The following is a 27,766-nucleotide window of genomic DNA, read 5'->3' on the forward strand; positions in this document are numbered from 1 at the left end:
ACTGCACCTGGGGGGTGAGCTCCGCTCCCCCTCCACCCACAATAGGTTCAAGAACGATAATTTATGTAAGTAAATACATTATAGCTACAGCTTATAATCATGTTAAATTAAATATTTTGTTGTTAGATGGTTTAAATATTTAAACCTCTGGTACATTTGGTAATTCTGTAAAAGCAGAACCCAACTGCCGTAACATTGCCAACCACAATGCCGTAATTTGGATTCGAACCAAGGTTGCTGCGGCCACAACGCAGAGTACTAACCACTATACGATCACGGCGAGCTACATGGGGTCAATGCCATACACTAACATGGAGAATTTATAATTTGGAACACTCAGGGCTGCTCCTGTGATAGGCTGGATGTATTCATTCCTTCCTCATTCCTCATACAGAGGCTGCGTCTCCTCAGTGGTTGATAGGCTGAAACCGTTTCCTGGCCGCCTGCTTGTGAACTGCCAGGAGTCAAAGATAACACATTACACTTGCGGGCCTGTGATGGGACACCAATGCAGAGAAACCCACTTGGCACAGACCTTCGATTCTGTCTATTAGACCTGCATCTTCCCTGCACCTTTCAAGCCATTTGTATGTGAAGCAAGAAAGAGTTAAGGAGTGATCCATCTACACTTTTATAGGGAGGATGCCGCCATGAGCTCCTCCCAGCTAATCACACGAACAGCAGTAAAGTTATATAAATACACAGTTGAGGGCGGGCTGCAAGGTCATGTTTTTGAGTAATTATTGAAACTGACCTCAGTGGCTCATTAGCAGAGCTGCGGCTAATGACTGGTTCCAAATCATGATGAAGCAAGCACCATGGCTCGTAGGGGACCCACAACACGCTTTTCTTAGCTCACTGAATTAAAGTATAAACTTCCGCCGTGTGTGAGTGGTAAAGGCTTGTTAATATGGTTCCTTTTCCAATTCAAGTCTGACAACAAGAGGCAGAAACCATGTGGCTTCGAAAGCTCTGGATTTTAGCCACCAACCACAGAGAAAGAGAGAACTGGCAGTATGAGAGTTGGAGAAAACAGGAGCGGGAGCAAGGAGCTCAAATGAGATTAATGGCGCGTAAATAGAGAGCGTAAAGGAACAGTTACACAGCTAAGAAAAGGGAAAGAAAGACTAAGGAAAAAAACACAGAAAGAGCCTGTAGATGAAATTCTCTTCCTGGGACAGCAGATTAAGAGAAATTACATAGGGAGAGGTTAAGCATGTAACACGGGGGAGAATAAAAAAGAAAATGCAGTTTTATGAAGTGTGTTTGCCAAATCCAGCCAGCACTTTTGTTCTATTTCTCTCTTTGCATCTTTTATTGGTAAAGTAAGTTTCAAGTGCATGCCCAGGTATGATTGAGAGAGCAATGGTATAATAATTTGAAGCGTTTACACCAGTGCTAAAGTAGGAAGAGAGATGTAGCAAAGACATGATAGAGGTAGCGATAATAAATATGTGGAGAGGCAATAGTGACACAAAAATAAGCCACCTATTTATAAAACTGAAATTGAAGAAATACTAAAGGTTAACTTCTGAAATTGTAGCCGATAATAACAAGATTCTCGTTGTTGGCAGGATTCGAACCTGCGCGGGGAGACCCCAATGGATTTCAAGTCCATCGCCTTAACCACTCGGCCACAACAACTTACTGTAAGCTGCATGCAAATATTTTGTTTGAAAGTATTCAAGTTGTCCCACATCAGAGTACTGATATTCTGCAATGCGCTTTTTAAAAACAATGTTTTTTTCATCATGCACGTTCTGTCCTAAAAACAAAAATTGCATGAGTATATCTCTGGATCTGTAAAAGGATACGCTTGCATGCAAACTCTCATGTGGCACTCAATTTTTTGGACCCTGTTGCACTCTGTTTTTGCGCTGCTTTTAGTCTACGACCCATATTACAGAAGTCTACCATCTCTGAGTATTTGTGACTCCTTTGTAAGTACCTTATCTTTAATCCTTGAAGAGCTCTATAATAAATGGGTCCGTCAAAGATTGCTTGAATGGAAGATAAAAGAAGGCCCACTTGTCTCACCAAATGCCGTAGAGAAACCTGATGTTTTACTCACGTAATCCTCAGTTAATTTTTGTTAGACATGGCATCCTTAAGGTGGCCTACCAGCGACCTTTTTGCTTTTCACCTCACGTTTTGCTCTATCTTTATGTTGGCCTTAGGACTCTAATCACTTTATCACTACTGTGAGAAAGTGGCTCTGTATATACTGTTCCCAAAAAGGTACAGTGTGCACAGAGTCCTCAGTGCCCAGAGGTTTGACAGAGGCTAAAGTTTGATATAACCTTACTCTCTAAAGTGGTAGCTTGCTCGAGCAGTAAGGCAGTATCCGAGGACAGTGTAAAGCATTTGTTGTACACACTCAGTCAGCAAATGGTCTCACACACTCAAGAACTGAACTCTAGGCCAATGGTTTGTATAAAAAATATATCGTTGTTTTATTTTAGAACCAACAATAGGTATCAAAATATACTTTCTCAGAATAAGATGCTTTAGTTAAAAACTTTGCAATAGGCAATTGACTTTTGCAGGTAATAGTTACAGTTTATTGCAATAGGAAACACAATTTCAAATACAATAATACATTGAGCTCAATGGGAATTTTAAGTTATATGCAATTAATTACTTTCAGGATTACTTTTCTAAATCCAGGACTGGATCCTAGATTCAGTCCTGGGACAGTTCTTGGAAACAAGTGAGTAAATTCGTTTTAGTAACTGTTGTGATTTTCAAGCAATATTTTGCTATTTTAAAAGTTGACACTTAGAAATTTTTTCTGATCAAATTACCAATGTTATCCTATGGAAGGAAATTCACTTAGCAGGTAAGTGGGGTTATGGTTACTTTTTCTATGTCAGTGTTGGATCCTAGATCCAGCACTACTGTACCACCTGTAAGCAGTTGAGAAACTGCGTTTAAGTTATACAAGCGATTTTTAAGGAATATTTATAAGTTTGCAAAATCGACACTTAGAAGAAATTTTACAGAAAAACAGTCAATGGTTTCCTATGGAAGAAAATTCAAGTTACGGGTAAAGTACATTCTCGTTACTTTGGTAATTCAGTGCTGGGCTCCTAGGCTCAGTACTGGGACATCTATCTAAAACAGGTAAGCAATTACGTTTTCACAATTGGTACGATTTTTAAAGAATATTTGTAAGTTTCAAAAATCGACACTTAGAAACTTTGTCAGCAAAAAGCAAGCAATGATATCCTATGGAAGAAAATTTGAGTTACTGGTAAGTACGGTTAAAATTACTTTTCAGGGTCAGTACTGAGCTACAAGATGCAGCACTGAGGTCTCTCCTGATAACAGGTGAGTAAATCAGAATTCGTTGTTCGGCTGATTTTAGATGAATATTTTAAAGTTCCAAAACTCCACACTTAGAAGAAATTCCAAGTGGAACCAGTCAATGTTAGCCTATGGAAGAGAAGTGAGTTATCGGCTTTTAGGTAAGTACTCGACTGGCAGAGTTATGGTTCTGGGCATAGACTCAAGGGTCTCCCAGGGGAGTCCCAGTCTACTTGCCAAGCCCTAAACTCCCCTTTTATTACATATAATTTACCCCTAAGGTAGGCCCTAGGTAGTCCTAGGTGCATGATGCTATGCAAGTAAAAGATAAGATATGTACTTTGGTGGTTTGCATGTCCTGTAAGTACCAAACAGTCTATTTCATTTTTCACTACTGTGAGGTCTACCTCTCTCATAGGTTAGCATTGGGTATTCCCCTATACTTTTTATTTGGTAATTCCATATCGGAGAGGAGTAGCTTTATTTATTTATTGAAAATCCTACTTACTGGTGAGGTTGGATTTAACTTTACTATTTTAGAAATGCCACTTTTAGAGAGTGAACATTTCTCTGCACTTACTGCTCTATTTACCTGAAACCAGGCCCCAATACACATCTGGATTGCGCTGGGTGACAGCAACATTTGTGCCTTCCCTGTAGAGAGCCACAACACAGGTTACTCAACTGCACCTGGGGGGTGAGCTCCGCTCCCCCTCCACCCACAATAGGTTCAAGAACGATAATTTATGTAAGTAAATACATTATAGCTACAGCTTATAATCATGTTAAATTAAATATTTTGTTGTTAGATGGTTTAAATATTTAAACCTCTGGTACATTTGGTAATTCTGTAAAAGCAGAACCCAACTGCCGTAACATTGCCAACCACAATGCCGTAATTTGGATTCGAACCAAGGTTGCTGCGGCCACAACGCAGAGTACTAACCACTATACGATCACGGCGAGCTACATGGGGTCAATGCCATACACTAACATGGAGAATTTATAATTTGGAACACTCAGGGCTGCTCCTGTGATAGGCTGGATGTATTCATTCCTTCCTCATTCCTCATACAGAGGCTGCGTCTCCTCAGTGGTTGATAGGCTGAAACCGTTTCCTGGCCGCCTGCTTGTGAACTGCCAGGAGTCAAAGATAACACATTACACTTGCGGGCCTGTGATGGGACACCAATGCAGAGAAACCCACTTGGCACAGACCTTCGATTCTGTCTATTAGACCTGCATCTTCCCTGCACCTTTCAAGCCATTTGTATGTGAAGCAAGAAAGAGTTAAGGAGTGATCCATCTACACTTTTATAGGGAGGATGCCGCCATGAGCTCCTCCCAGCTAATCACACGAACAGCAGTAAAGTTATATAAATACACAGTTGAGGGCGGGCTGCAAGGTCATGTTTTTGAGTAATTATTGAAACTGACCTCAGTGGCTCATTAGCAGAGCTGCGGCTAATGACTGGTTCCAAATCATGATGAAGCAAGCACCATGGCTCGTAGGGGACCCACAACACGCTTTTCTTAGCTCACTGAATTAAAGTATAAACTTCCGCCGTGTGTGAGTGGTAAAGGCTTGTTAATATGGTTCCTTTTCCAATTCAAGTCTGACAACAAGAGGCAGAAACCATGTGGCTTCGAAAGCTCTGGATTTTAGCCACCAACCACAGAGAAAGAGAGAACTGGCAGTATGAGAGTTGGAGAAAACAGGAGCGGGAGCAAGGAGCTCAAATGAGATTAATGGCGCGTAAATAGAGAGCGTAAAGGAACAGTTACACAGCTAAGAAAAGGGAAAGAAAGACTAAGGAAAAAAACACAGAAAGAGCCTGTAGATGAAATTCTCTTCCTGGGACAGCAGATTAAGAGAAATTACATAGGGAGAGGTTAAGCATGTAACACGGGGGAGAATAAAAAAGAAAATGCAGTTTTATGAAGTGTGTTTGCCAAATCCAGCCAGCACTTTTGTTCTATTTCTCTCTTTGCATCTTTTATTGGTAAAGTAAGTTTCAAGTGCATGCCCAGGTATGATTGAGAGAGCAATGGTATAATAATTTGAAGCGTTTACACCAGTGCTAAAGTAGGAAGAGAGATGTAGCAAAGACATGATAGAGGTAGCGATAATAAATATGTGGAGAGGCAATAGTGACACAAAAATAAGCCACCTATTTATAAAACTGAAATTGAAGAAATACTAAAGGTTAACTTCTGAAATTGTAGCCGATAATAACAAGATTCTCGTTGTTGGCAGGATTCGAACCTGCGCGGGGAGACCCCAATGGATTTCAAGTCCATCGCCTTAACCACTCGGCCACAACAACTTACTGTAAGCTGCATGCAAATATTTTGTTTGAAAGTATTCAAGTTGTCCCACATCAGAGTACTGATATTCTGCAATGCGCTTTTTAAAAACAATGTTTTTTTCATCATGCACGTTCTGTCCTAAAAACAAAAATTGCATGAGTATATCTCTGGATCTGTAAAAGGATACGCTTGCATGCAAACTCTCATGTGGCACTCAATTTTTTGGACCCTGTTGCACTCTGTTTTTGCGCTGCTTTTAGTCTACGACCCATATTACAGAAGTCTACCATCTCTGAGTATTTGTGACTCCTTTGTAAGTACCTTATCTTTAATCCTTGAAGAGCTCTATAATAAATGGGTCCGTCAAAGATTGCTTGAATGGAAGATAAAAGAAGGCCCACTTGTCTCACCAAATGCCGTAGAGAAACCTGATGTTTTACTCACGTAATCCTCAGTTAATTTTTGTTAGACATGGCATCCTTAAGGTGGCCTACCAGCGACCTTTTTGCTTTTCACCTCACGTTTTGCTCTATCTTTATGTTGGCCTTAGGACTCTAATCACTTTATCACTACTGTGAGAAAGTGGCTCTGTATATACTGTTCCCAAAAAGGTACAGTGTGCACAGAGTCCTCAGTGCCCAGAGGTTTGACAGAGGCTAAAGTTTGATATAACCTTACTCTCTAAAGTGGTAGCTTGCTCGAGCAGTAAGGCAGTATCCGAGGACAGTGTAAAGCATTTGTTGTACACACTCAGTCAGCAAATGGTCTCACACACTCAAGAACTGAACTCTAGGCCAATGGTTTGTATAAAAAATATATCGTTGTTTTATTTTAGAACCAACAATAGGTATCAAAATATACTTTCTCAGAATAAGATGCTTTAGTTAAAAACTTTGCAATAGGCAATTGACTTTTGCAGGTAATAGTTACAGTTTATTGCAATAGGAAACACAATTTCAAATACAATAATACATTGAGCTCAATGGGAATTTTAAGTTATATGCAATTAATTACTTTCAGGATTACTTTTCTAAATCCAGGACTGGATCCTAGATTCAGTCCTGGGACAGTTCTTGGAAACAAGTGAGTAAATTCGTTTTAGTAACTGTTGTGATTTTCAAGCAATATTTTGCTATTTTAAAAGTTGACACTTAGAAATTTTTTCTGATCAAATTACCAATGTTATCCTATGGAAGGAAATTCACTTAGCAGGTAAGTGGGGTTATGGTTACTTTTTCTATGTCAGTGTTGGATCCTAGATCCAGCACTACTGTACCACCTGTAAGCAGTTGAGAAACTGCGTTTAAGTTATACAAGCGATTTTTAAGGAATATTTATAAGTTTGCAAAATCGACACTGAGAAGGAATTTTACAGAAAAACAGTCAATGGTTTCCTATGGAAGAAAATTCAAGTTACGGGTAAAGTACATTCTCGTTACTTTGGTAATTCAGTGCTGGGCTCCTAGGCTCAGTACTGGGACATCTATCTAAAACAGGTAAGCAATTACGTTTTCACAATTGGTACGATTTTTAAAGAATATTTGTAAGTTTCAAAAATCGACACTTAGAAACTTTGTCAGCAAAAAGCAAGCAATGATATCCTATGGAAGAAAATTCGAGTTACTGGTAAGTACGGTTAAAATTACTTTTCAGGGTCAGTACTGAGCTACAAGATGCAGCACTGAGGTCTCTCCTGATAACAGGTGAGTAAATCAGAATTCGTTGTTCGGCTGATTTTAGATGAATATTTTAAAGTTCCAAAACTCCACACTTAGAAGAAATTCCAAGTGGAACCAGTCAATGTTAGCCTATGGAAGAGAAGTGAGTTATCGGCTTTTAGGTAAGTACTCGACTGGCAGAGTTATGGTTCTGGGCATAGACTCAAGGGTCTCCCAGGGGAGTCCCAGTCTACTTGCCAAGCCCTAAACTCCCCTTTTATTACATATAATTTACCCCTAAGGTAGGCCCTAGGTAGTCCTAGGTGCATGATGCTATGCAAGTAAAAGATAAGATATGTACTTTGGTGGTTTGCATGTCCTGTAAGTACCAAACAGTCTATTTCATTTTTCACTACTGTGAGGTCTACCTCTCTCATAGGTTAGCATTGGGTATTCCCCTATACTTTTTATTTGGTAATTCCATATCGGAGAGGAGTAGCTTTATTTATTTATTGAAAATCCTACTTACTGGTGAGGTTGGATTTAACTTTACTATTTTAGAAATGCCACTTTTAGAGAGTGAACATTTCTCTGCACTTACTGCTCTATTTACCTGAAACCAGGCCCCAATACACATCTGGATTGCGCTGGGTGACAGCAACATTTGTGCCTTCCCTGTAGAGAGCCACAACACAGGTTACTCAACTGCACCTGGGGGGTGAGCTCCGCTCCCCCTCCACCCACAATAGGTTCAAGAACGATAATTTATGTAAGTAAATACATTATAGCTACAGCTTATAATCATGTTAAATTAAATATTTTGTTGTTAGATGGTTTAAATATTTAAACCTCTGGTACATTTGGTAATTCTGTAAAAGCAGAACCCAACTGCCGTAACATTGCCAACCACAATGCCGTAATTTGGATTCGAACCAAGGTTGCTGCGGCCACAACGCAGAGTACTAACCACTATACGATCACGGCGAGCTACATGGGGTCAATGCCATACACTAACATGGAGAATTTATAATTTGGAACACTCAGGGCTGCTCCTGTGATAGGCTGGATGTATTCATTCCTTCCTCATTCCTCATACAGAGGCTGCGTCTCCTCAGTGGTTGATAGGCTGAAACCGTTTCCTGGCCGCCTGCTTGTGAACTGCCAGGAGTCAAAGATAACACATTACACTTGCGGGCCTGTGATGGGACACCAATGCAGAGAAACACACTTGGCACAGACCTTCGATTCTGTCTATTAGACCTGCATCTTCCCTGCACCTTTCAAGCCATTTGTATGTGAAGCAAGAAAGAGTTAAGGAGTGATCCATCTACACTTTTATAGGGAGGATGCCGCCGTGAGCTCCTCCCAGCTAATCACACGAACAGCAGTAAAGTAATATAAATACACAGTTGAGGGCGGGCTGCAAGGTCATGTTTTTGAGTAATTATTGAAACTGACCTCAGTGGCTCATTAGCAGAGCTGCGGCTAATGACTGGTTCCAAATCATGATGAAGCAAGCACCATGGCTCGTAGGGGACCCACAACACGCTTTTCTTAGCTCACTGAATTAAAGTATAAACTTCCGCCGTGTGTGAGTGGTAAAGGCTTGTTAATATGGTTCCTTTTCCAATTCAAGTCTGACAACAAGAGGCAGAAACCACGTGGCTTCGAAAGCTCTGGATTTTAGCCACCAACCACAGAGAAAGAGAGAACTGGCAGTATGAGAGTTGGAGAAAACAGGAGCGGGAGCAAGGAGCTCAAATGAGATTAATGGCGCGTAAATAGAGAGCGTAAAGGAACAGTTACACAGCTAAGAAAAGGGAAAGAAAGACTAAGGAAAAAAACACAGAAAGAGCCTGTAGATGAAATTCTCTTCCTGGGACAGCAGATTAAGAGAAATTACATAGGGAGAGGTTAAGCATGTAACACGGGGGAGAATAAAAAAGAAAATGCAGTTTTATGAAGTGTGTTTGCCAAATCCAGCCAGCACTTTTGTTCTATTTCTCTCTTTGCATCTTTTATTGGTAAAGTAAGTTTCAAGTGCATGCCCAGGTATGATTGAGAGAGCAATGGTATAATAATTTGAAGCGTTTACACCAGTGCTAAAGTAGGAAGAGAGATGTAGCAAAGACATGATAGAGGTAGCGATAATAAATATGTGGAGAGGCAATAGTGACACAAAAATAAGCCACCTATTTATAAAACTGAAATTGAAGAAATACTAAAGGTTAACTTCTGAAATTGTAGCCGATAATAACAAGATTCTCGTTGTTGGCAGGATTCGAACCTGCGCGGGGAGACCCCAATGGATTTCAAGTCCATCGCCTTAACCACTCGGCCACAACAACTTACTGTAAGCTGCATGCAAATATTTTGTTTGAAAGTATTCAAGTTGTCCCACATCAGAGTACTGATATTCTGCAATGCGCTTTTTAAAAACAATGTTTTTTTCATCATGCACGTTCTGTCCTAAAAACAAAAATTGCATGAGTATATCTCTGGATCTGTAAAAGGATACGCTTGCATGCAAACTCTCATGTGGCACTCAATTTTTTGGACCCTGTTGCACTCTGTTTTTGCGCTGCTTTTAGTCTACGACCCATATTACAGAAGTCTACCATCTCTGAGTATTTGTGACTCCTTTGTAAGTACCTTATCTTTAATCCTTGAAGAGCTCTATAATAAATGGGTCCGTCAAAGATTGCTTGAATGGAAGATAAAAGAAGGCCCACTTGTCTCACCAAATGCCGTAGAGAAACCTGATGTTTTACTCACGTAATCCTCAGTTAATTTTTGTTAGACATGGCATCCTTAAGGTGGCCTACCAGCGACCTTTTTGCTTTTCACCTCACGTTTTGCTCTATCTTTATGTTGGCCTTAGGACTCTAATCACTTTATCACTACTGTGAGAAAGTGGCTCTGTATATACTGTTCCCAAAAAGGTACAGTGTGCACAGAGTCCTCAGTGCCCAGAGGTTTGACAGAGGCTAAAGTTTGATATAACCTTACTCTCTAAAGTGGTAGCTTGCTCGAGCAGTAAGGCAGTATCCGAGGACAGTGTAAAGCATTTGTTGTACACACTCAGTCAGCAAATGGTCTCACACACTCAAGAACTGAACTCTAGGCCAATGGTTTGTATAAAAAATATATCGTTGTTTTATTTTAGAACCAACAATAGGTATCAAAATATACTTTCTCAGAATAAGATGCTTTAGTTAAAAACTTTGCAATAGGCAATTGACTTTTGCAGGTAATAGTTACAGTTTATTGCAATAGGAAACACAATTTCAAATACAATAATACATTGAGCTCAATGGGAATTTTAAGTTATATGCAATTAATTACTTTCAGGATTACTTTTCTAAATCCAGGACTGGATCCTAGATTCAGTCCTGGGACAGTTCTTGGAAACAAGTGAGTAAATTCGTTTTAGTAACTGTTGTGATTTTCAAGCAATATTTTGCTATTTTAAAAGTTGACACTTAGAAATTTTTTCTGATCAAATTACCAATGTTATCCTATGAAAGGAAATTCACTTAGCAGGTAGGTGGGGTTATGGTTACTTTTTCTATGTCAGTGTTGGATCCTAGATCCAGCACTACTGTACCACCTGTAAGCAGTTGAGAAACTGCGTTTAAGTTATACAAGCGATTTTTAAGGAATATTTATAAGTTTGCAAAATCGACACTTAGAAGAAATTTTACAGAAAAACAGTCAATGGTTTCCTATGGAAGAAAATTCAAGTTACGGGTAAAGTACATTCTCGTTACTTTGGTAATTCAGTGCTGGGCTCCTAGGCTCAGTACTGGGACATCTATCTAAAACAGGTAAGCAATTACGTTTTCACAATTGGTACGATTTTTAAAGAATATTTGTAAGTTTCAAAAATCGACACTTAGAAACTTTGTCAGCAAAAAGCAAGCAATGATATCCTATGGAAGAAAATTCGAGTTACTGGTAAGTACGGTTAAAATTACTTTTCAGGGTCAGTACTGAGCTACAAGATGCAGCACTGAGGTCTCTCCTGATAACAGGTGAGTAAATCAGAATTCGTTGTTCGGCTGATTTTAGATGAATATTTTAAAGTTCCAAAACTCCACACTTAGAAGAAATTCCAAGTGGAACCAGTAAATGTTAGCCTATGGAAGAGAAGTGAGTTATCGGCTTTTAGGTAAGTACTCGACTGGCAGAGTTATGGTTCTGGGCATAGACTCAAGGGTCTCCCAGGGGAGTCCCAGTCTACTTGCCAAGCCCTAAACTCCCCTTTTATTACATATAATTTACCCCTAAGGTAGGCCCTAGGTAGTCCTAGGTGCATGATGCTATGCAAGTAAAAGATAAGATATGTACTTTGGTGGTTTGCATGTCCTGTAAGTACCAAACAGTCTATTTCATTTTTCACTACTGTGAGGTCTACCTCTCTCATAGGTTAGCATTGGGTATTCCCCTATACTTTTTATTTGGTAATTCCATATCGGAGAGGAGTAGCTTTATTTATTTATTGAAAATCCTACTTACTGGTGAGGTTGGATTTAACTTTACTATTTTAGAAATGCCACTTTTAGAGAGTGAACATTTCTCTGCACTTACTGCTCTATTTACCTGAAACCAGGCCCCAATACACATCTGGATTACGCTGGGTGACAGCAACATTTGTGCCTTCCCTGTAGAGAGCCACAACACAGGTTACTCAACTGCACCTGGGGGGTGAGCTCCGCTCCCCCTCCACCCACAATAGGTTCAAGAACGATAATTTATGTAAGTAAATACATTATAGCTACAGCTTATAATCATGTTAAATTAAATATTTTGTTGTTAGATGGTTTAAATATTTAAACCTCTGGTACATTTGGTAATTCTGTAAAAGCAGAACCCAACTGCCGTAACATTGCCAACCACAATGCCGTAATTTGGATTCGAACCAAGGTTGCTGCGGCCACAACGCAGAGTACTAACCACTATACGATCACGGCGAGCTACATGGGGTCAATGCCATACACTAACATGGAGAATTTATAATTTGGAACACTCAGGGCTGCTCCTGTGATAGGCTGGATGTATTCATTCCTTCCTCATTCCTCATACAGAGGCTGCGTCTCCTCAGTGGTTGATAGGCTGAAACCGTTTCCTGGCCGCCTGCTTGTGAACTGCCAGGAGTCAAAGATAACACATTACACTTGCGGGCCTGTGATGGGACACCAATGCAGAGAAACCCACTTGGCACAGACCTTCGATTCTGTCTATTAGACCTGCATCTTCCCTGCACCTTTCAAGCCATTTGTATGTGAAGCAAGAAAGAGTTAAGGAGTGATCCATCTACACTTTTATAGGGAGGATGCCGCCGTGAGCTCCTCCCAGCTAATCACACGAACAGCAGTAAAGTAATATAAATACACAGTTGAGGGCGGGCTGCAAGGTCATGTTTTTGAGTAATTATTGAAACTGACCTCAGTGGCTCATTAGCAGAGCTGCGGCTAATGACTGGTTCCAAATCATGATGAAGCAAGCACCATGGCTCGTAGGGGACCCACAACACGCTTTTCTTAGCTCACTGAATTAAAGTATAAACTTCCGCTGTGTGTGAGTGGTAAAGGCTTGTTAATATGGTTCCTTTTCCAATTCAAGTCTGACAACAAGAGGCAGAAACCACGTGGCTTCGAAAGCTCTGGATTTTAGCCACCAACCACAGAGAAAGAGAGAACTGGCAGTATGAGAGTTGGAGAAAACAGGAGCGGGAGCAAGGAGCTCAAATGAGATTAATGGCGCGTAAATAGAGAGCGTAAAGGAACAGTTACACAGCTAAGAAAAGGGAAAGAAAGACTAAGGAAAAAAACACAGAAAGAGCCTGTAGATGAAATTCTCTTCCTGGGACAGCAGATTAAGAGAAATTACATAGGGAGAGGTTAAGCATGTAACACGGGGGAGAATAAAAAAGAAAATGCAGTTTTATGAAGTGTGTTTGCCAAATCCAGCCAGCACTTTTGTTCTATTTCTCTCTTTGCATCTTTTATTGGTAAAGTAAGTTTCAAGTGCATGCCCAGGTATGATTGAGAGAGCAATGGTATAATAATTTGAAGCGTTTACACCAGTGCTAAAGTAGGAAGAGAGATGTAGCAAAGACATGATAGAGGTAGCGATAATAAATATGTGGAGAGGCAATAGTGACACAAAAATAAGCCACCTATTTATAAAACTGAAATTGAAGAAATACTAAAGGTTAACTTCTGAAATTGTAGCCGATAATAACAAGATTCTCGTTGTTGGCAGGATTCGAACCTGCGCGGGGAGACCCCAATGGATTTCAAGTCCATCGCCTTAACCACTCGGCCACAACAACTTACTGTAAGCTGCATGCAAATATTTTGTTTGAAAGTATTCAAGTTGTCCCACATCAGAGTACTGATATTCTGCAATGCGCTTTTTAAAAACAATGTTTTTTTCATCATGCACAATCTGTCCTAAAAACAAAAATTGCATGAGTATATCTCTGGATCTGTAAAAGGATACGCTTGCATGCAAACTCTCATGTGGCACTAAATTTTTTGGACCCTGTTGCACTCTGTTTTTGCGCTGCTTTTAGTCTACGACCCATATTACAGAAGTCTACCATCTCTGAGTATTTGTGACTCCTTTGTAAGTACCTTATCTTTAATCCTTGAAGAGCTCTATAATAAATGGGTCCGTCAAAGATTGCTTGAATGGAAGATAAAAGAAGGCCCACTTGTCTCACCAAATGCCGTAGAGAAACCTGATGTTTTACTCACGTAATCCTCAGTTAATTTTTGTTAGACATGGCATCCTTAAGGTGGCCTACCAGCGACCTTTTTGCTTTTCACCTCACGTTTTGCTCTATCTTTATGTTGGCCTTAGGACTCTAATCACTTTATCACTACTGTGAGAAAGTGGCTCTGTATATACTGTTCCCAAAAAGGTACAGTGTGCACAGAGTCCTCAGTGCCCAGAGGTTTGACAGAGGCTAAAGTTTGATATAACCTTACTCTCTAAAGTGGTAGCTTGCTCGAGCAGTAAGGCAGTATCCGAGGACAGTGTAAAGCATTTGTTGTACACACTCAGTCAGCAAATGGTCTCACACACTCAAGAACTGAACTCTAGGCCAATGGTTTGTATAAAAAATATATCGTTGTTTTATTTTAGAACCAACAATAGGTATCAAAATATACTTTCTCAGAATAAGATGCTTTAGTTAAAAACTTTGCAATAGGCAATTGACTTTTGCAGGTAATAGTTACAGTTTATTGCAATAGGAAACACAATTTCAAATACAATAATACATTGAGCTCAATGGGAATTTTAAGTTATATGCAATTAATTACTTTCAGGATTACTTTTCTAAATCCAGGACTGGATCCTAGATTCAGTCCTGGGACAGTTCTTGGAAACAAGTGAGTAAATTCGTTTTAGTAACTGTTGTGATTTTCAAGCAATATTTTGCTATTTTAAAAGTTGACACTTAGAAATTTTTTCTGATCAAATTACCAATGTTATCCTATGGAAGGAAATTCACTTAGCAGGTAGGTGGGGTTATGGTTACTTTTTCTATGTCAGTGTTGGATCCTAGATCCAGCACTACTGTACCACCTGTAAGCAGTTGAGAAACTGCGTTTAAGTTATACAAGCGATTTTTAAGGAATATTTATAAGTTTGCAAAATCGACACTTAGAAGAAATTTTACAGAAAAACAGTCAATGGTTTCCTATGGAAGAAAATTCAAGTTACGGGTAAAGTACATTCTCGTTACTTTGGTAATTCAGTGCTGGGCTCCTAGGCTCAGTACTGGGACATCTATCTAAAACAGGTAAGCAATTACGTTTTCACAATTGGTACGATTTTTAAAGAATATTTGTAAGTTTCAAAAATCGACACTTAGAAACTTTGTCAGCAAAAAGCAAGCAATGATATCCTATGGAAGAAAATTCGAGTTACTGGTAAGTACGGTTAAAATTACTTTTCAGGGTCAGTACTGAGCTACAAGATGCAGCACTGAGGTCTCTCCTGATAACAGGTGAGTAAATCAGAATTCGTTGTTCGGCTGATTTTAGATGAATATTTTAAAGTTCCAAAACTCCACACTTAGAAGAAATTCCAAGTGGAACCAGTCAATGTTAGCCTATGGAAGAGAAGTGAGTTATCGGCTTTTAGGTAAGTACTCGACTGGCAGAGTTATGGTTCTGGGCATAGACTCAAGGGTCTCCCAGGGGAGTCCCAGTCTACTTGCCAAGCCCTAAACTCCCCTTTTATTACATATAATTTACCCCTAAGGTAGGCCCTAGGTAGTCCTAGGTGCATGATGCTATGCAAGTAAAAGATAAGATATGTACTTTGGTGGTTTGCATGTCCTGTAAGTACCAAACAGTCTATTTCATTTTTCACTACTGTGAGGTCTACCTCTCTCATAGGTTAGCATTGGGTATTCCCCTATACTTTTTATTTGGTAATTCCATATCGGAGAGGAGTAGCTTTATTTATTTATTGAAAATCCTACTTACTGGTGAGGTTGGATTTAACTTTACTATTTTAGAAATGCCACTTTTAGAGAGTGAACATTTCTCTGCACTTACTGCTCTATTTACCTGAAACCAGGCCCCAATACACATCTGGATTGCGCTGGGTGACAGCAACATTTGTGCCTTCCCTGTAGAGAGCCACAACACAGGTTACTCAACTGCACCTGGGGGGTGAGCTCCGCTCCCCCTCCACCCACAATAGGTTCAAGAACGATAATTTATGTAAGTAAATACATTATAGCTACAGCTTATAATCATGTTAAATTAAATATTTTGTTGTTAGATGGTTTAAATATTTAAACCTCTGGTACATTTGGTAATTCTGTAAAAGCAGAACCCAACTGCCGTAACATTGCCAACCACAATGCCGTAATTTGGATTCGAACCAAGGTTCCTGCGGCCACAACGCAGAGTACTAACCACTATACGATCACGGCGAGCTACATGGGGTCAATGCCATACACTAACATGGAGAATTTATAATTTGGAACACTCAGGGCTGCTCCTGTGATAGGCTGGATGTATTCATTCCTTCCTCATTCCTCATACAGAGGCTGCGTCTCCTCAGTGGTTGATAGGCTGAAACCGTTTCCTGGCCGCCTGCTTGTGAACTGCCAGGAGTCAAAGATAACACATTACACTTGCGGGCCTGTGATGGGACACCAATGCAGAGAAACCCACTTGGCACAGACCTTCGATTCTGTCTATTAGACCTGCATCTTCCCTGCACCTTTCAAGCCATTTGTATGTGAAGCAAGAAAGAGTTAAGGAGTGATCCATCTACACTTTTATAGGGAGGATGCCGCCGTGAGCTCCTCCCAGCTAATCACACGAACAGCAGTAAAGTAATATAAATACACAGTTGAGGGCGGGCTGCAAGGTCATGTTTTTGAGTAATTATTGAAACTGACCTCAGTGGCTCATTAGCAGAGCTGCGGCTAATGACTGGTTCCAAATCATGATGAAGCAAGCACCATGGCTCGTAGGGGACCCACAACACGCTTTTCTTAGCTCACTGAATTAAAGTATAAACTTCCGCCGTGTGTGAGTGGTAAAGGCTTGTTAATATGGTTCCTTTTCCAATTCAAGTCTGACAACAAGAGGCAGAAACCACGTGGCTTCGAAAGCTCTGGATTTTAGCCACCAACCACAGAGAAAGAGAGAACTGGCAGTATGAGAGTTGGAGAAAACAGGAGCGGGAGCAAGGAGCTCAAATGAGATTAATGGCGCGTAAATAGAGAGCGTAAAGGAACAGTTACACAGCTAAGAAAAGGGAAAGAAAGACTAAGGAAAAAAACACAGAAAGAGCCTGTAGATGAAATTCTCTTCCTGGGACAGCAGATTAAGAGAAATTACATAGGGAGAGGTTAAGCATGTAACACGGGCGAGAATAAAAAAGAAAATGCAGTTTTATGAAGTGTGTTTGCCAAATCCAGCCAGCACTTTTGTTCTATTTCTCTCTTTGCATCTTTTATTGGTAAAGTAAGTTTCAAGTGCATGCCCAGGTATGATTGAGAGAGCAATGGTATAATAATTTGAAGCGTTGACACCAGTGCTAAAGTAGGAAGAGAGATGTAGCAAAGACATGATAGAGGTAGCGATAATAAATATGTGGAGAGGCAATAGTGACACAAAAATAAGCCACCTATTTATAAAACTGAAATTGAAGAAATACTAAAGGTTAACTTCTGAAATTGTAGCCGATAATAACAAGATTCTCGTTGTTGGCAGGATTCGAACCTGCGCGGGGAGACCCCAATGGATTTCAAGTCCATCGCCTTAACCACTCGGCCACAACAACTTACTGTAAGCTGCATGCAAATATTTTGTTTGAAAGTATTCAAGTTGTCCCACATCAGAGTACTGATATTCTGCAATGCGCTTTTTAAAAACAATGTTTTTTTCATCATGCACGTTCTGTCCTAAAAACAAAAATTGCATGAGTATATCTCTGGATCTGTAAAAGGATACGCTTGCATGCAAACTCTCATGTGGCACTCAATTTTTTGGACCCTGTTGCACTCTGTTTTTGCGCTGCTTTTAGTCTACGACCCATATTACAGAAGTCTACCATCTCTGAGTATTTGTGACTCCTTTGTAAGTACCTTATCTTTAATCCTTGAAGAGCTCTATAATAAATGGGTCCGTCAAAGATTGCTTGAATGGAAGATAAAAGAAGGCCCACTTGTCTCACCAAATGCCGTAGAGAAACCTGATGTTTTACTCACGTAATCCTCAGTTCATTTTTGTTAGACATGGCATCCTTAAGGTGGCCTACCAGCGACCTTTTTGCTTTTCACCTCACGTTTTGCTCTATCTTTATGTTGGCCTTAGGACTCTAATCACTTTATCACTACTGTGAGAAAGTGGCTCTGTATATACTGTTCCCAAAAAGGTACAGTGTGCACAGAGTCCTCAGTGCCCAGAGGTTTGACAGAGGCTAAAGTTTGATATAACCTTACTCTCTAAAGTGGTAGCTTGCTCGAGCAGTAAGGCAGTATCCGAGGACAGTGTAAAGCATTTGTTGTACACACTCAGTCAGCAAATGGTCTCACACACTCAAGAACTGAACTCTAGGCCAATGGTTTGTATAAAAAATATATCGTTGTTTTATTTTAGAACCAACAATAGGTATCAAAATATACTTTCTCAGAATAAGATGCTTTAGTTAAAAACTTTGCAATAGGCAATTGACTTTTGCAGGTAATAGTTACAGTTTATTGCAATAGGAAACACAATTTCAAATACAATAATACATTGAGCTCAATGGGAATTTTAAGTTATATGCAATTAATTACTTTCAGGATTACTTTTCTAAATCCAGGACTGGATCCTAGATTCAGTCCTGGGACAGTTCTTGGAAACAAGTGAGTAAATTCGTTTTAGTAACTGTTGTGATTTTCAAGCAATATTTTGCTATTTTAAAAGTTGACACTTAGAAATTTTTTCTGATCAAATTACCAATGTTATCCTATGGAAGGAAATTCACTTAGCAGGTAGGTGGGGTTATGGTTACTTTTTCTATGTCAGTGTTGGATCCTAGATCCAGCAATACTGTACCACCTGTAAGCAGTTGAGAAACTGCGTTTCAGTTATACAAGCGATTTTTAAGGAATATTTATAAGTTTGCAAAATCGACACTTAGAAGAAATTTTACAGAAAAACAGTCAATGGTTTCCTATGGAAGAAAATTCAAGTTACGGGTAAAGTACATTCTCGTTACTTTGGTAATTCAGTGCTGGGCTCCTAGGCTCAGTACTGGGACATCTATCTAAAACAGGTAAGCAATTACGTTTTCACAATTGGTACGATTTTTAAAGAATATTTGTAAGTTTCAAAAATCGACACTTAGAAACTTTGTCAGCAAAAAGCAAGCAATGATATCCTATGGAAGAAAATTCGAGTTACTGGTAAGTACGGTTAAAATTACTTTTCAGGGTCAGTACTGAGCTACAAGATGCAGCACTGAGGTCTCTCCTGATAACAGGTGAGTAATTCAGAATTCGTTGTTCGGCTGATTTTAGATGAATATTTTAAAGTTCCAAAACTCCACACTTAGAAGAAATTCCAAGTGGAACCAGTCAATGTTAGCCTATGGAAGAGAAGTGAGTTATCGGCTTTTAGGTAAGTACTCGACTGGCAGAGTTATGGTTCTGGGCATAGACTCAAGGGTCTCCCAGGGGAGTCCCAGTCTACTTGCCAAGCCCTAAACTCCCCTTTTATTACATATAATTTACCCCTAAGGTAGGCCCTAGGTAGTCCTAGGTGCATGATGCTATGCAAGTAAAAGATAAGATATGTACTTTGGTGGTTTGCATGTCCTGTAAGTACCAAACAGTCTATTTCATTTTTCACTACTGTGAGGTCTACCTCTCTCATAGGTTAGCATTGGGTATTCCCCTATACTTTTTATTTGGTAATTCCATATCGGAGAGGAGTAGCTTTATTTATTTATTGAAAATCCTACTTACTGGTGAGGTTGGATTTAACTTTACTATTTTAGAAATGCCACTGTTAGAGAGTGAACATTTCTCTGCACTTACTGCTCTATTTACCTGAAACCAGTCCCCAATACACATCTGGATTGCGCTGGGTGACAGCAACATTTGTGCCTTCCCTGTAGAGAGCCACAACACAGGTTACTCAACTGCACCTGGGGGGTGAGCTCCGCTCCCCCTCCACCCACAATAGGTTCAAGAACGATAATTTATGTAAGTAAATACATTATAGCTACAGCTTATAATCATGTTAAATTAAATATTTTGTTGTTAGATGGTTTAAATATTTAAACCTCTGGTACATTTGGTAATTCTGTAAAAGCAGAACCCAACTGCCGTAACATTGCCAACCACAATGCCGTAATTTGGATTCGAACCAAGGTTGCTGCGGCCACAACGCAGAGTACTAACCACTATACGATCACGGCGAGCTACATGGGGTCAATGCCATACACTAACATGGAGAATTTATAATTTGGAACACTCAGGGCTGCTCCTGTGATAGGCTGGATGTATTCATTCCTTCCTCATTCCTCATACAGAGGCTGCGTCTCCTCAGTGGTTGATAGGCTGAAACCGTTTCCTGGCCGCCTGCTTGTGAACTGCCAGGAGTCAAAGATAACACATTACACTTGCGGGCCTGTGATGGGACACCAATGCAGAGAAACCCACTTGGCACAGACCTTCGATTCTGTCTATTAGACCTGCATCTTCCCTGCACCTTTCAAGCCATTTGTATGTGAAGCAAGAAAGAGTTAAGGAGTGATCCATCTACACTTTTATAGGGAGGATGCCGCCGTGAGCTCCTCCCAGCTAATCACACGAACAGCAGTAAAGTAATATAAATACACAGTTGAGGGCGGGCTGCAAGGTCATGTTTTTGAGTAATTATTGAAACTGACCTCAGTGGCTCATTAGCAGAGCTGCGGCTAATGACTGGTTCCAAATCATGATGAAGCAAGCACCATGGCTCGTAGGGGACCCACAACACGCTTTTCTTAGCTCACTGAATTAAAGTATAAACTTCCGCCGTGTGTGAGTGGTAAAGGCTTGTTAATATGGTTCCTTTTCCAATTCAAGTCTGACAACAAGAGGCAGAAACCACGTGGCTTCGAAAGCTCTGGATTTTAGCCACCAACCACAGAGAAAGAGAGAACTGGCAGTATGAGAGTTGGAGAAAACAGGAGCGGGAGCAAGGAGCTCAAATGAGATTAATGGCGCGTAAATAGAGAGCGTAAAGGAACAGTTACACAGATAAGAAAAGGGAAAGAAAGACTAAGGAAAAAAACAAAGAAAGAGCCTGTAGATGAAATTCTCTTCCTGGGACAGCAGATTAAGAGAAATTACATAGGGAGAGGTTAAGCATGTAACACGGGGGAGAATAAAAAAGAAAATGCAGTTTTATGAAGTGTGTTTGCCAAATCCAGCCAGCACTTTTGTTCTATTTCTCTCTTTGCATCTTTTATTGGTAAAGTAAGTTTCAAGTGCATGCCCAGGTATGATTGAGAGAGCAATGGTATAATAATTTGAAGCGTTTACACCAGTGCTAAAGTAGGAAGAGAGATGTAGCAAAGACATGATAGAGGTAGCGATAATAAATATTTGGAGAGGCAATAGTGACACAAAAAAGAGCCACCTATTTATAAAACTGAAATTGAAGAAATACTAAAGGTTAACTTCTGAAATTGTAGCCGATAATAACAAGATTCTCGTTGTTGGCAGGATTCGAACCTGCGCGGGGAGACCCCAATGGATTTCAAGTCCATCACCTTAACCACTCGGCCACAACAACTTACTGTAAGCTGCATGCAAATATTTTGTTTGAAAGTATTCAAGTTGTCCCACATCAGAGTACTGATATTCTGCAATGCGCTTTTTAAAAACAATGTTTTTTTCATCATGCACGTTCTGTCCTAAAAACAAAAATTGCATGAGTATATCTCTGGATCTGTAAAAGGATACGCTTGCATGCAAACTCTCATGTGGCACTCAATTTTTTGGACCCTGTTGGACTCTGTTTTTGCGCTGCTTTTAGTCTACGACCCATATTACAGAAGTCTACCATCTCTGAGTATTTGTGACTCCTTTGTAAGTACCTTATCTTTAATCCTTGAAGAGCTCTATAATAAATGGGTCCGTCAAAGATTGCTTGAATGGAAGATAAAAGAAGGCCCACTTGTCTCACCAAATGCCGTAGAGAAACCTGATGTTTTACTCACGTAATCCTCAGTTAATTTTTGTTAGACATGGCATCCTTAAGGTGGCCTACCAGCGACCTTTTTGCTTTTCACCTCACGTTTTGCTCTATCTTTATGTTGGCCTTAGGACTCTAATCACTTTATCACTACAGTGAGAAAGTGGCTCTGTATATACTGTTCCCAAAAAGGTACAGTGTGCACAGAGTCCTCAGTGCCCAGAGGTTTGACAGAGGCTAAAGTTTGATATAACCTTACTCTCTAAAGTGGTAGCTTGCTCGAGCAGTAAGGCAGTATCCGAGGACAGTGTAAAGCATTTGTTGTACACACTCAGTCAGCAAATGGTCTCACACACTCAAGAACTGAACTCTAGGCCAATGGTTTGTATAAAAAATATATCGTTGTTTTATTTTAGAACCAACAATAGGTATCAAAATATACTTTCTCAGAATAAGATGCTTTAGTTAAAAACTTTGCAATAGCAATTGACTTTTGCAGGTAATAGTTACAGTTTATTGCAATAGGAAACACAATTTCAAATACAATAATACATTGAGCTCAATGGGAATTTTAAGTTATATGCAATTAATTACTTTCAGGATTACTTTTCTAAATCCAGGACTGGATCCTAGATTCAGTCCTGGGACAGTTCTTGGAAACAAGTGAGTAAATTCGTTTTAGTAACTGTTGTGATTTTCAAGCAATATTTTGCTATTTTAAAAGTTGACACTTAGAAATTTTTTCTGATCAAATTACCAATGTTATCCTATGGAAGGAAATTCACTTAGCAGGTAGGTGGGGTTATGGTTACTTTTTCTATGTCAGTGTTGGATCCTAGATCCAGCACTACTGTACCACCTGTAAGCAGTTGAGAAACTGCGTTTAAGTTATACAAGCGATTTTTAAGGAATATTTATAAGTTTGCAAAATCGACACTTAGAAGAAATTTTACAGAAAAACAGTCAATGGTTTCCTATGGAAGAAAATTCAAGTTACGGGTAAAGTACATTCTCGTTACTTTGGTAATTCAGTGCTGGGCTCCTAGGCTCAGTACTGGGACATCTATCTAAAACAGGTAAGCAATTACGTTTTCACAATTGGTACGATTTTTAAAGAATATTTGTAAGTTTCAAAAATCGACACTTAGAAACTTTGTCAGCAAAAAGCAAGCAATGATATCCTATGGAAGAAAATTCGAGTTACTGGTAAGTACGGTTAAAATTACTTTTCAGGGTCAGTACTGAGCTACAAGATGCAGCACTGAGGTCTCTCCTGATAACAGGTGAGTAAATCAGAATTCGTTGTTCGGCTGATTTTAGATGAATATTTTAAAGTTCCAAAACTCCACACTTAGAAGAAATTCCAAGTGGAACCAGTCAATGTTAGCCTATGGAAGAGAAGTGAGTTATCGGCTTTTAGGTAAGTACTCGACTGGCAGAGTTATGGTTCTGGGCATAGACTCAAGGGTCTCCCAGGGGAGTCCCAGTCTACTTGCCAAGCCCTAAACTCCCCTTTTATTACATATAATTTACCCCTAAGGTAGGCCCTAGGTAGTCCTAGGTGCATGATGCTATGCAAGTAAAAGATAAGATATGTACTTTGGTGGTTTGCATGTCCTGTAAGTACCAAACAGTCTATTTCATTTTTCACTACTGTGAGGTCTACCTCTCTCATAGGTTAGCATTGGGTATTCCCCTATACTTTTTATTTGGTAATTCCATATCGGAGAGGAGTAGCTTTATTTATTTATTGAAAATCCTACTTACTGGTGAGGTTGGATTTAACTTTACTATTTTAGAAATGCCACTTTTAGAGAGTGAACATTTCTCTGCACTTACTGCTCTATTTACCTGAAACCAGGCCCCAATACACATCTGGATTGCGCTGGGTGACAGCAACATTTGTGCCTTCCCTGTAGAGAGCCACAACACAGGTTACTCAACTGCACCTGGGGGGTGAGCTCCGCTCCCCCTCCACCCACAATAGGTTCAAGAACGATAATTTATGTAAGTAAATACATTATAGCTACAGCTTATAATCATGTTAAATTAAATATTTTGTTGTTAGATGGTTTAAATATTTAAACCTCTGGTACATTTGGTAATTCTGTAAAAGCAGAACCCAACTGCCGTAACATTGCCAACCACAATGCCGTAATTTGGATTCGAACCAAGGTTGCTGCGGCCACAACGCAGAGTACTAACCACTATACGATCACGGCGAGCTACATGGGGTCAATGCCATACACTAACATGGAGAATTTATAATTTGGAACACTCAGGGCTGCTCCTGTGATAGGCTGGATGTATTCATTCCTTCCTCATTCCTCATACAGAGGCTGCGTCTCCTCAGTGGTTGATAGGCTGAAACCGTTTCCTGGCCGCCTGCTTGTGAACTGCCAGGAGTCAAAGATAACACATTACACTTGCGGGCCTGTGATGGGACACCAATGCAGAGAAACCCACTTGGCACAGACCTTCGATTCTGTCTATTAGACCTGCATCTTCCCTGCACCTTTCAAGCCATTTGTATGTGAAGCAAGAAAGAGTTAAGGAGTGATCCATCTACACTTTTATAGGGAGGATGCCGCCGTGAGCTCCTCCCAGCTAATCACACGAACAGCAGTAAAGTAATATAAATACACAGTTGAGGGCGGGCTGCAAGGTCATGTTTTTGAGTAATTATTGAAACTGACCTCAGTGGCTCATTAGCAGAGCTGCGGCTAATGACTGGTTCCAAATCATGATGAAGCAAGCACCATGGCTCGTAGGGGACCCACAACACGCTTTTCTTAGCTCACTGAATTAAAGTATAAACTTCCGCCGTGTGTGAGTGGTAAATGCTTGTTAATATGGTTCCTTTTCCAATTCAAGTCTGACAACAAGAGGCAGAAACCACGTGGCTTCGAAAGCTCTGGATTTTAGCCACCAACCACAGAGAAAGAGAGAACTGGCAGTATGAGAGTTGGAGAAAACAGGAGCGGGAGCAAGGAGCTCAAATGAGATTAATGGCGCGTAAATAGAGAGCGTAAAGGAACAGTTACACAGCTAAGAAAAGGGAAAGAAAGACTAAGGAAAAAAACACAGAAAGAGCCTGTAGATGAAATTCTCTTCCTGGGACAGCAGATTAAGAGAAATTACATAGGGAGAGGTTAAGCATGTAACACGGGGGAGAATAAAAAAGAAAATGCAGTTTTATGAAGTGTGTTTGCCAAATCCAGCCAGCACTTTTGTTCTATTTCTCTCTTTGCATCTTTTATTGGTAAAGTAAGTTTCAAGTGCATGCCCAGGTATGATTGAGAGAGCAATGGTATAATAATTTGAAGCGTTTACACCAGTGCTAAAGTAGGAAGAGAGATGTAGCAAAGACATGATAGAGGTAGCGATAATAAATATGTGGAGAGGCAATAGTGACACAAAAATAAGCCACCTATTTATAAAACTGAAATTGAAGAAATACTAAAGGTTAACTTCTGAAATTGTAGCCGATAATAACAAGATTCTCGTTGTTGGCAGGATTCGAACCTGCGCGGGGAGACCCCAATGGATTTCAAGTCCATCGCCTTAACGACTCGGCCACAACAACTTACTGTAAGCTGCATGCAAATATTTTGTTTGAAAGTATTCAAGTTGTCCCACATCAGAGTACTGATATTCTGCAATGCGCTTTTTAAAAACAATGTTTTTTTCATCATGCACGTTCTGTCCTAAAAACAAAAATTGCATGAGTATATCTCTGGATCTGTAAAAGGATACGCTTGCATGCAAACTCTCATGTGGCACTCAATTTTTTGGACCCTGTTGCACTCTGTTTTTGCGCTGCTTTTAGTCTACGACCCATATTACAGAAGTCTACCATCTCTGAGTATTTGTGACTCCTTTGTAAGTACCTTATCTTTAATCCTTGAAGAGCTCTATAATAAATGGGTCCGTCAAAGATTGCTTGAATGGAAGATAAAAGAAGGCCCACTTGTCTCACCAAATGCCGTAGAGAAACCTGATGTTTTACTCACGTAATCCTCAGTTAATTTTTGTTAGACATGGCATCCTTAAGGTGGCCTACCAGCGACCTTTTTGCTTTTCACCTCACGTTTTGCTCTATCTTTATGTTGGCCTTAGGACTCTAATCACTTTATCACTACTGTGAGAAAGTGGCTCTGTATATACTGTTCCCAAAAAGGTACAGTGTGCACAGAGTCCTCAGGGCCCAGAGGTTTGACAGAGGCTAAAGTTTGATATAACCTTACTCTCTAAAGTGGTAGCTTGCTCGAGCAGTAAGGCAGTATCCGAGGACAGTGTAAAGCATTTGTTGTACACACTCAGTCAGCAAATGGTCTCACACACTCAAGAACTGAACTCTAGGCCAATGGTTTGTATAAAAAATATATCGTTGTTTTATTTTAGAACCAACAATAGGTATCAAAATATACTTTCTCAGAATAAGATGCTTTAGTTAAAAACTTTGCAATAGGCAATTGACTTTTGCAGGTAATAGTTACAGTTTATTGCAATAGGAAACACAATTTCAAATACAATAATACATTGAGCTCAATGGGAATTTTAAGTTATATGCAATTAATTACTTTCAGGATTACTTTTCTAAATCCAGGACTGGATCCTAGATTCAGTCCTGGGACAGTTCTTGGAAACAAGTGAGTAAATTCGTTTTAGTAACTGTTGTGATTTTCAAGCAATATTTTGCTATTTTAAAAGTTGACACTTAGAAATTTTTTCTGATCAAATTACCAATGTTATCCTATGGAAGGAAATTCACTTAGCAGGTAGGTGGGGTTATGGTTACTTTTTCTATGTCAGTGTTGGATCCTAGATCCAGCAATACTGTACCACCTGTAAGCAGTTGAGAAACTGCGTTTCAGTTATACAAGCGATTTTTAAGGAATATTTATAAGTTTGCAAAATCGACACTTAGAAGAAATTTTACAGAAAAACAGTCAATGGTTTCCTATGGAAGAAAATTCAAGTTACGGGTAAAGTACATTCTCGTTACTTTGGTAATTCAGTGCTGGGCTCCTAGGCTCAGTACTGGGACATCTATCTAAAACAGGTAAGCAATTACGTTTTCACAATTGGTACGATTTTTAAAGAATATTTGTAAGTTTCAAAAATCGACACTTAGAAACTTTGTCAGCAAAAAGCAAGCAATGATATCCTATGGAAGAAAATTCGAGTTACTGGTAAGTACGGTTAAAATTACTTTTCAGGGTCAGTACTGAGCTACAAGATGCAGCACTGAGGTCTCTCCTGATAACAGGTGAGTAATTCAGAATTCGTTGTTCGGCTGATTTTAGATGAATATTTTAAAGTTCCAAAACTCCACACTTAGAAGAAATTCCAAGTGGAACCAGTCAATGTTAGCCTATGGAAGAGAAGTGAGTTATCGGCTTTTAGGTAAGTACTCGACTGGCAGAGTTATGGTTCTGGGCATAGACTCAAGGGTCTCCCAGGGGAGTCCCAGTCTACTTGCCAAGCCCTAAACTCCCCTTTTATTACATATAATTTACCCCTAAGGTAGGCCCTAGGTAGTCCTAGGTGCATGATGCTATGCAAGTAAAAGATAAGATATGTACTTTGGTGGTTTGCATGTCCTGTAAGTACCAAACAGTCTATTTCATTTTTCACTACTGTGAGGTCTACCTCTCTCATAGGTTAGCATTGGGTATTCCCCTATACTTTTTATTTGGTAATTCCATATCGGAGAGGAGTAGCTTTATTTATTTATTGAAAATCCTACTTACTGGTGAGGTTGGATTTAAC

General features: G+C 39.8%; 7 non-coding genes across 7 annotated transcripts; all 7 read right to left on the reverse strand.

The window, feature by feature from the left end:
• Positions 1–1,562: 1,562 nt before the first annotated feature.
• TRNAS-UGA (transfer RNA serine (anticodon UGA)) lies at positions 1,563–1,644 on the reverse strand. The gene has a single exon. It is a non-coding gene; the product is annotated as a tRNA-Ser (tRNA).
• A 3,907-nt stretch (positions 1,645–5,551) lies between these two features.
• TRNAS-UGA (transfer RNA serine (anticodon UGA)) lies at positions 5,552–5,633 on the reverse strand. Its single transcript has one exon. It is a non-coding gene; the product is annotated as a tRNA-Ser (tRNA).
• Positions 5,634–9,540: 3,907 nt separating this feature from the next.
• Positions 9,541–9,622, reverse strand: TRNAS-UGA (transfer RNA serine (anticodon UGA)). Its single transcript has one exon. It is a non-coding gene; the product is annotated as a tRNA-Ser (tRNA).
• A 3,907-nt stretch (positions 9,623–13,529) lies between these two features.
• Positions 13,530–13,611, reverse strand: TRNAS-UGA (transfer RNA serine (anticodon UGA)). Its single transcript has one exon. It is a non-coding gene; the product is annotated as a tRNA-Ser (tRNA).
• A 3,907-nt stretch (positions 13,612–17,518) lies between these two features.
• On the reverse strand, positions 17,519–17,600 carry TRNAS-UGA (transfer RNA serine (anticodon UGA)). The gene has a single exon. It is a non-coding gene; the product is annotated as a tRNA-Ser (tRNA).
• Positions 17,601–21,507: 3,907 nt separating this feature from the next.
• On the reverse strand, positions 21,508–21,589 carry TRNAS-UGA (transfer RNA serine (anticodon UGA)). Its single transcript has one exon. It is a non-coding gene; the product is annotated as a tRNA-Ser (tRNA).
• A 3,906-nt stretch (positions 21,590–25,495) lies between these two features.
• TRNAS-UGA (transfer RNA serine (anticodon UGA)) lies at positions 25,496–25,577 on the reverse strand. Its single transcript has one exon. It is a non-coding gene; the product is annotated as a tRNA-Ser (tRNA).
• Positions 25,578–27,766: the final 2,189 nt, after the last annotated feature.

The sequence above is a fragment of the Triturus cristatus genome, chromosome 12, assembly GCF_964204655.1.
Source record: "Triturus cristatus chromosome 12, aTriCri1.1, whole genome shotgun sequence".
NCBI lineage: Eukaryota > Metazoa > Chordata > Amphibia > Caudata > Salamandridae > Triturus > Triturus cristatus.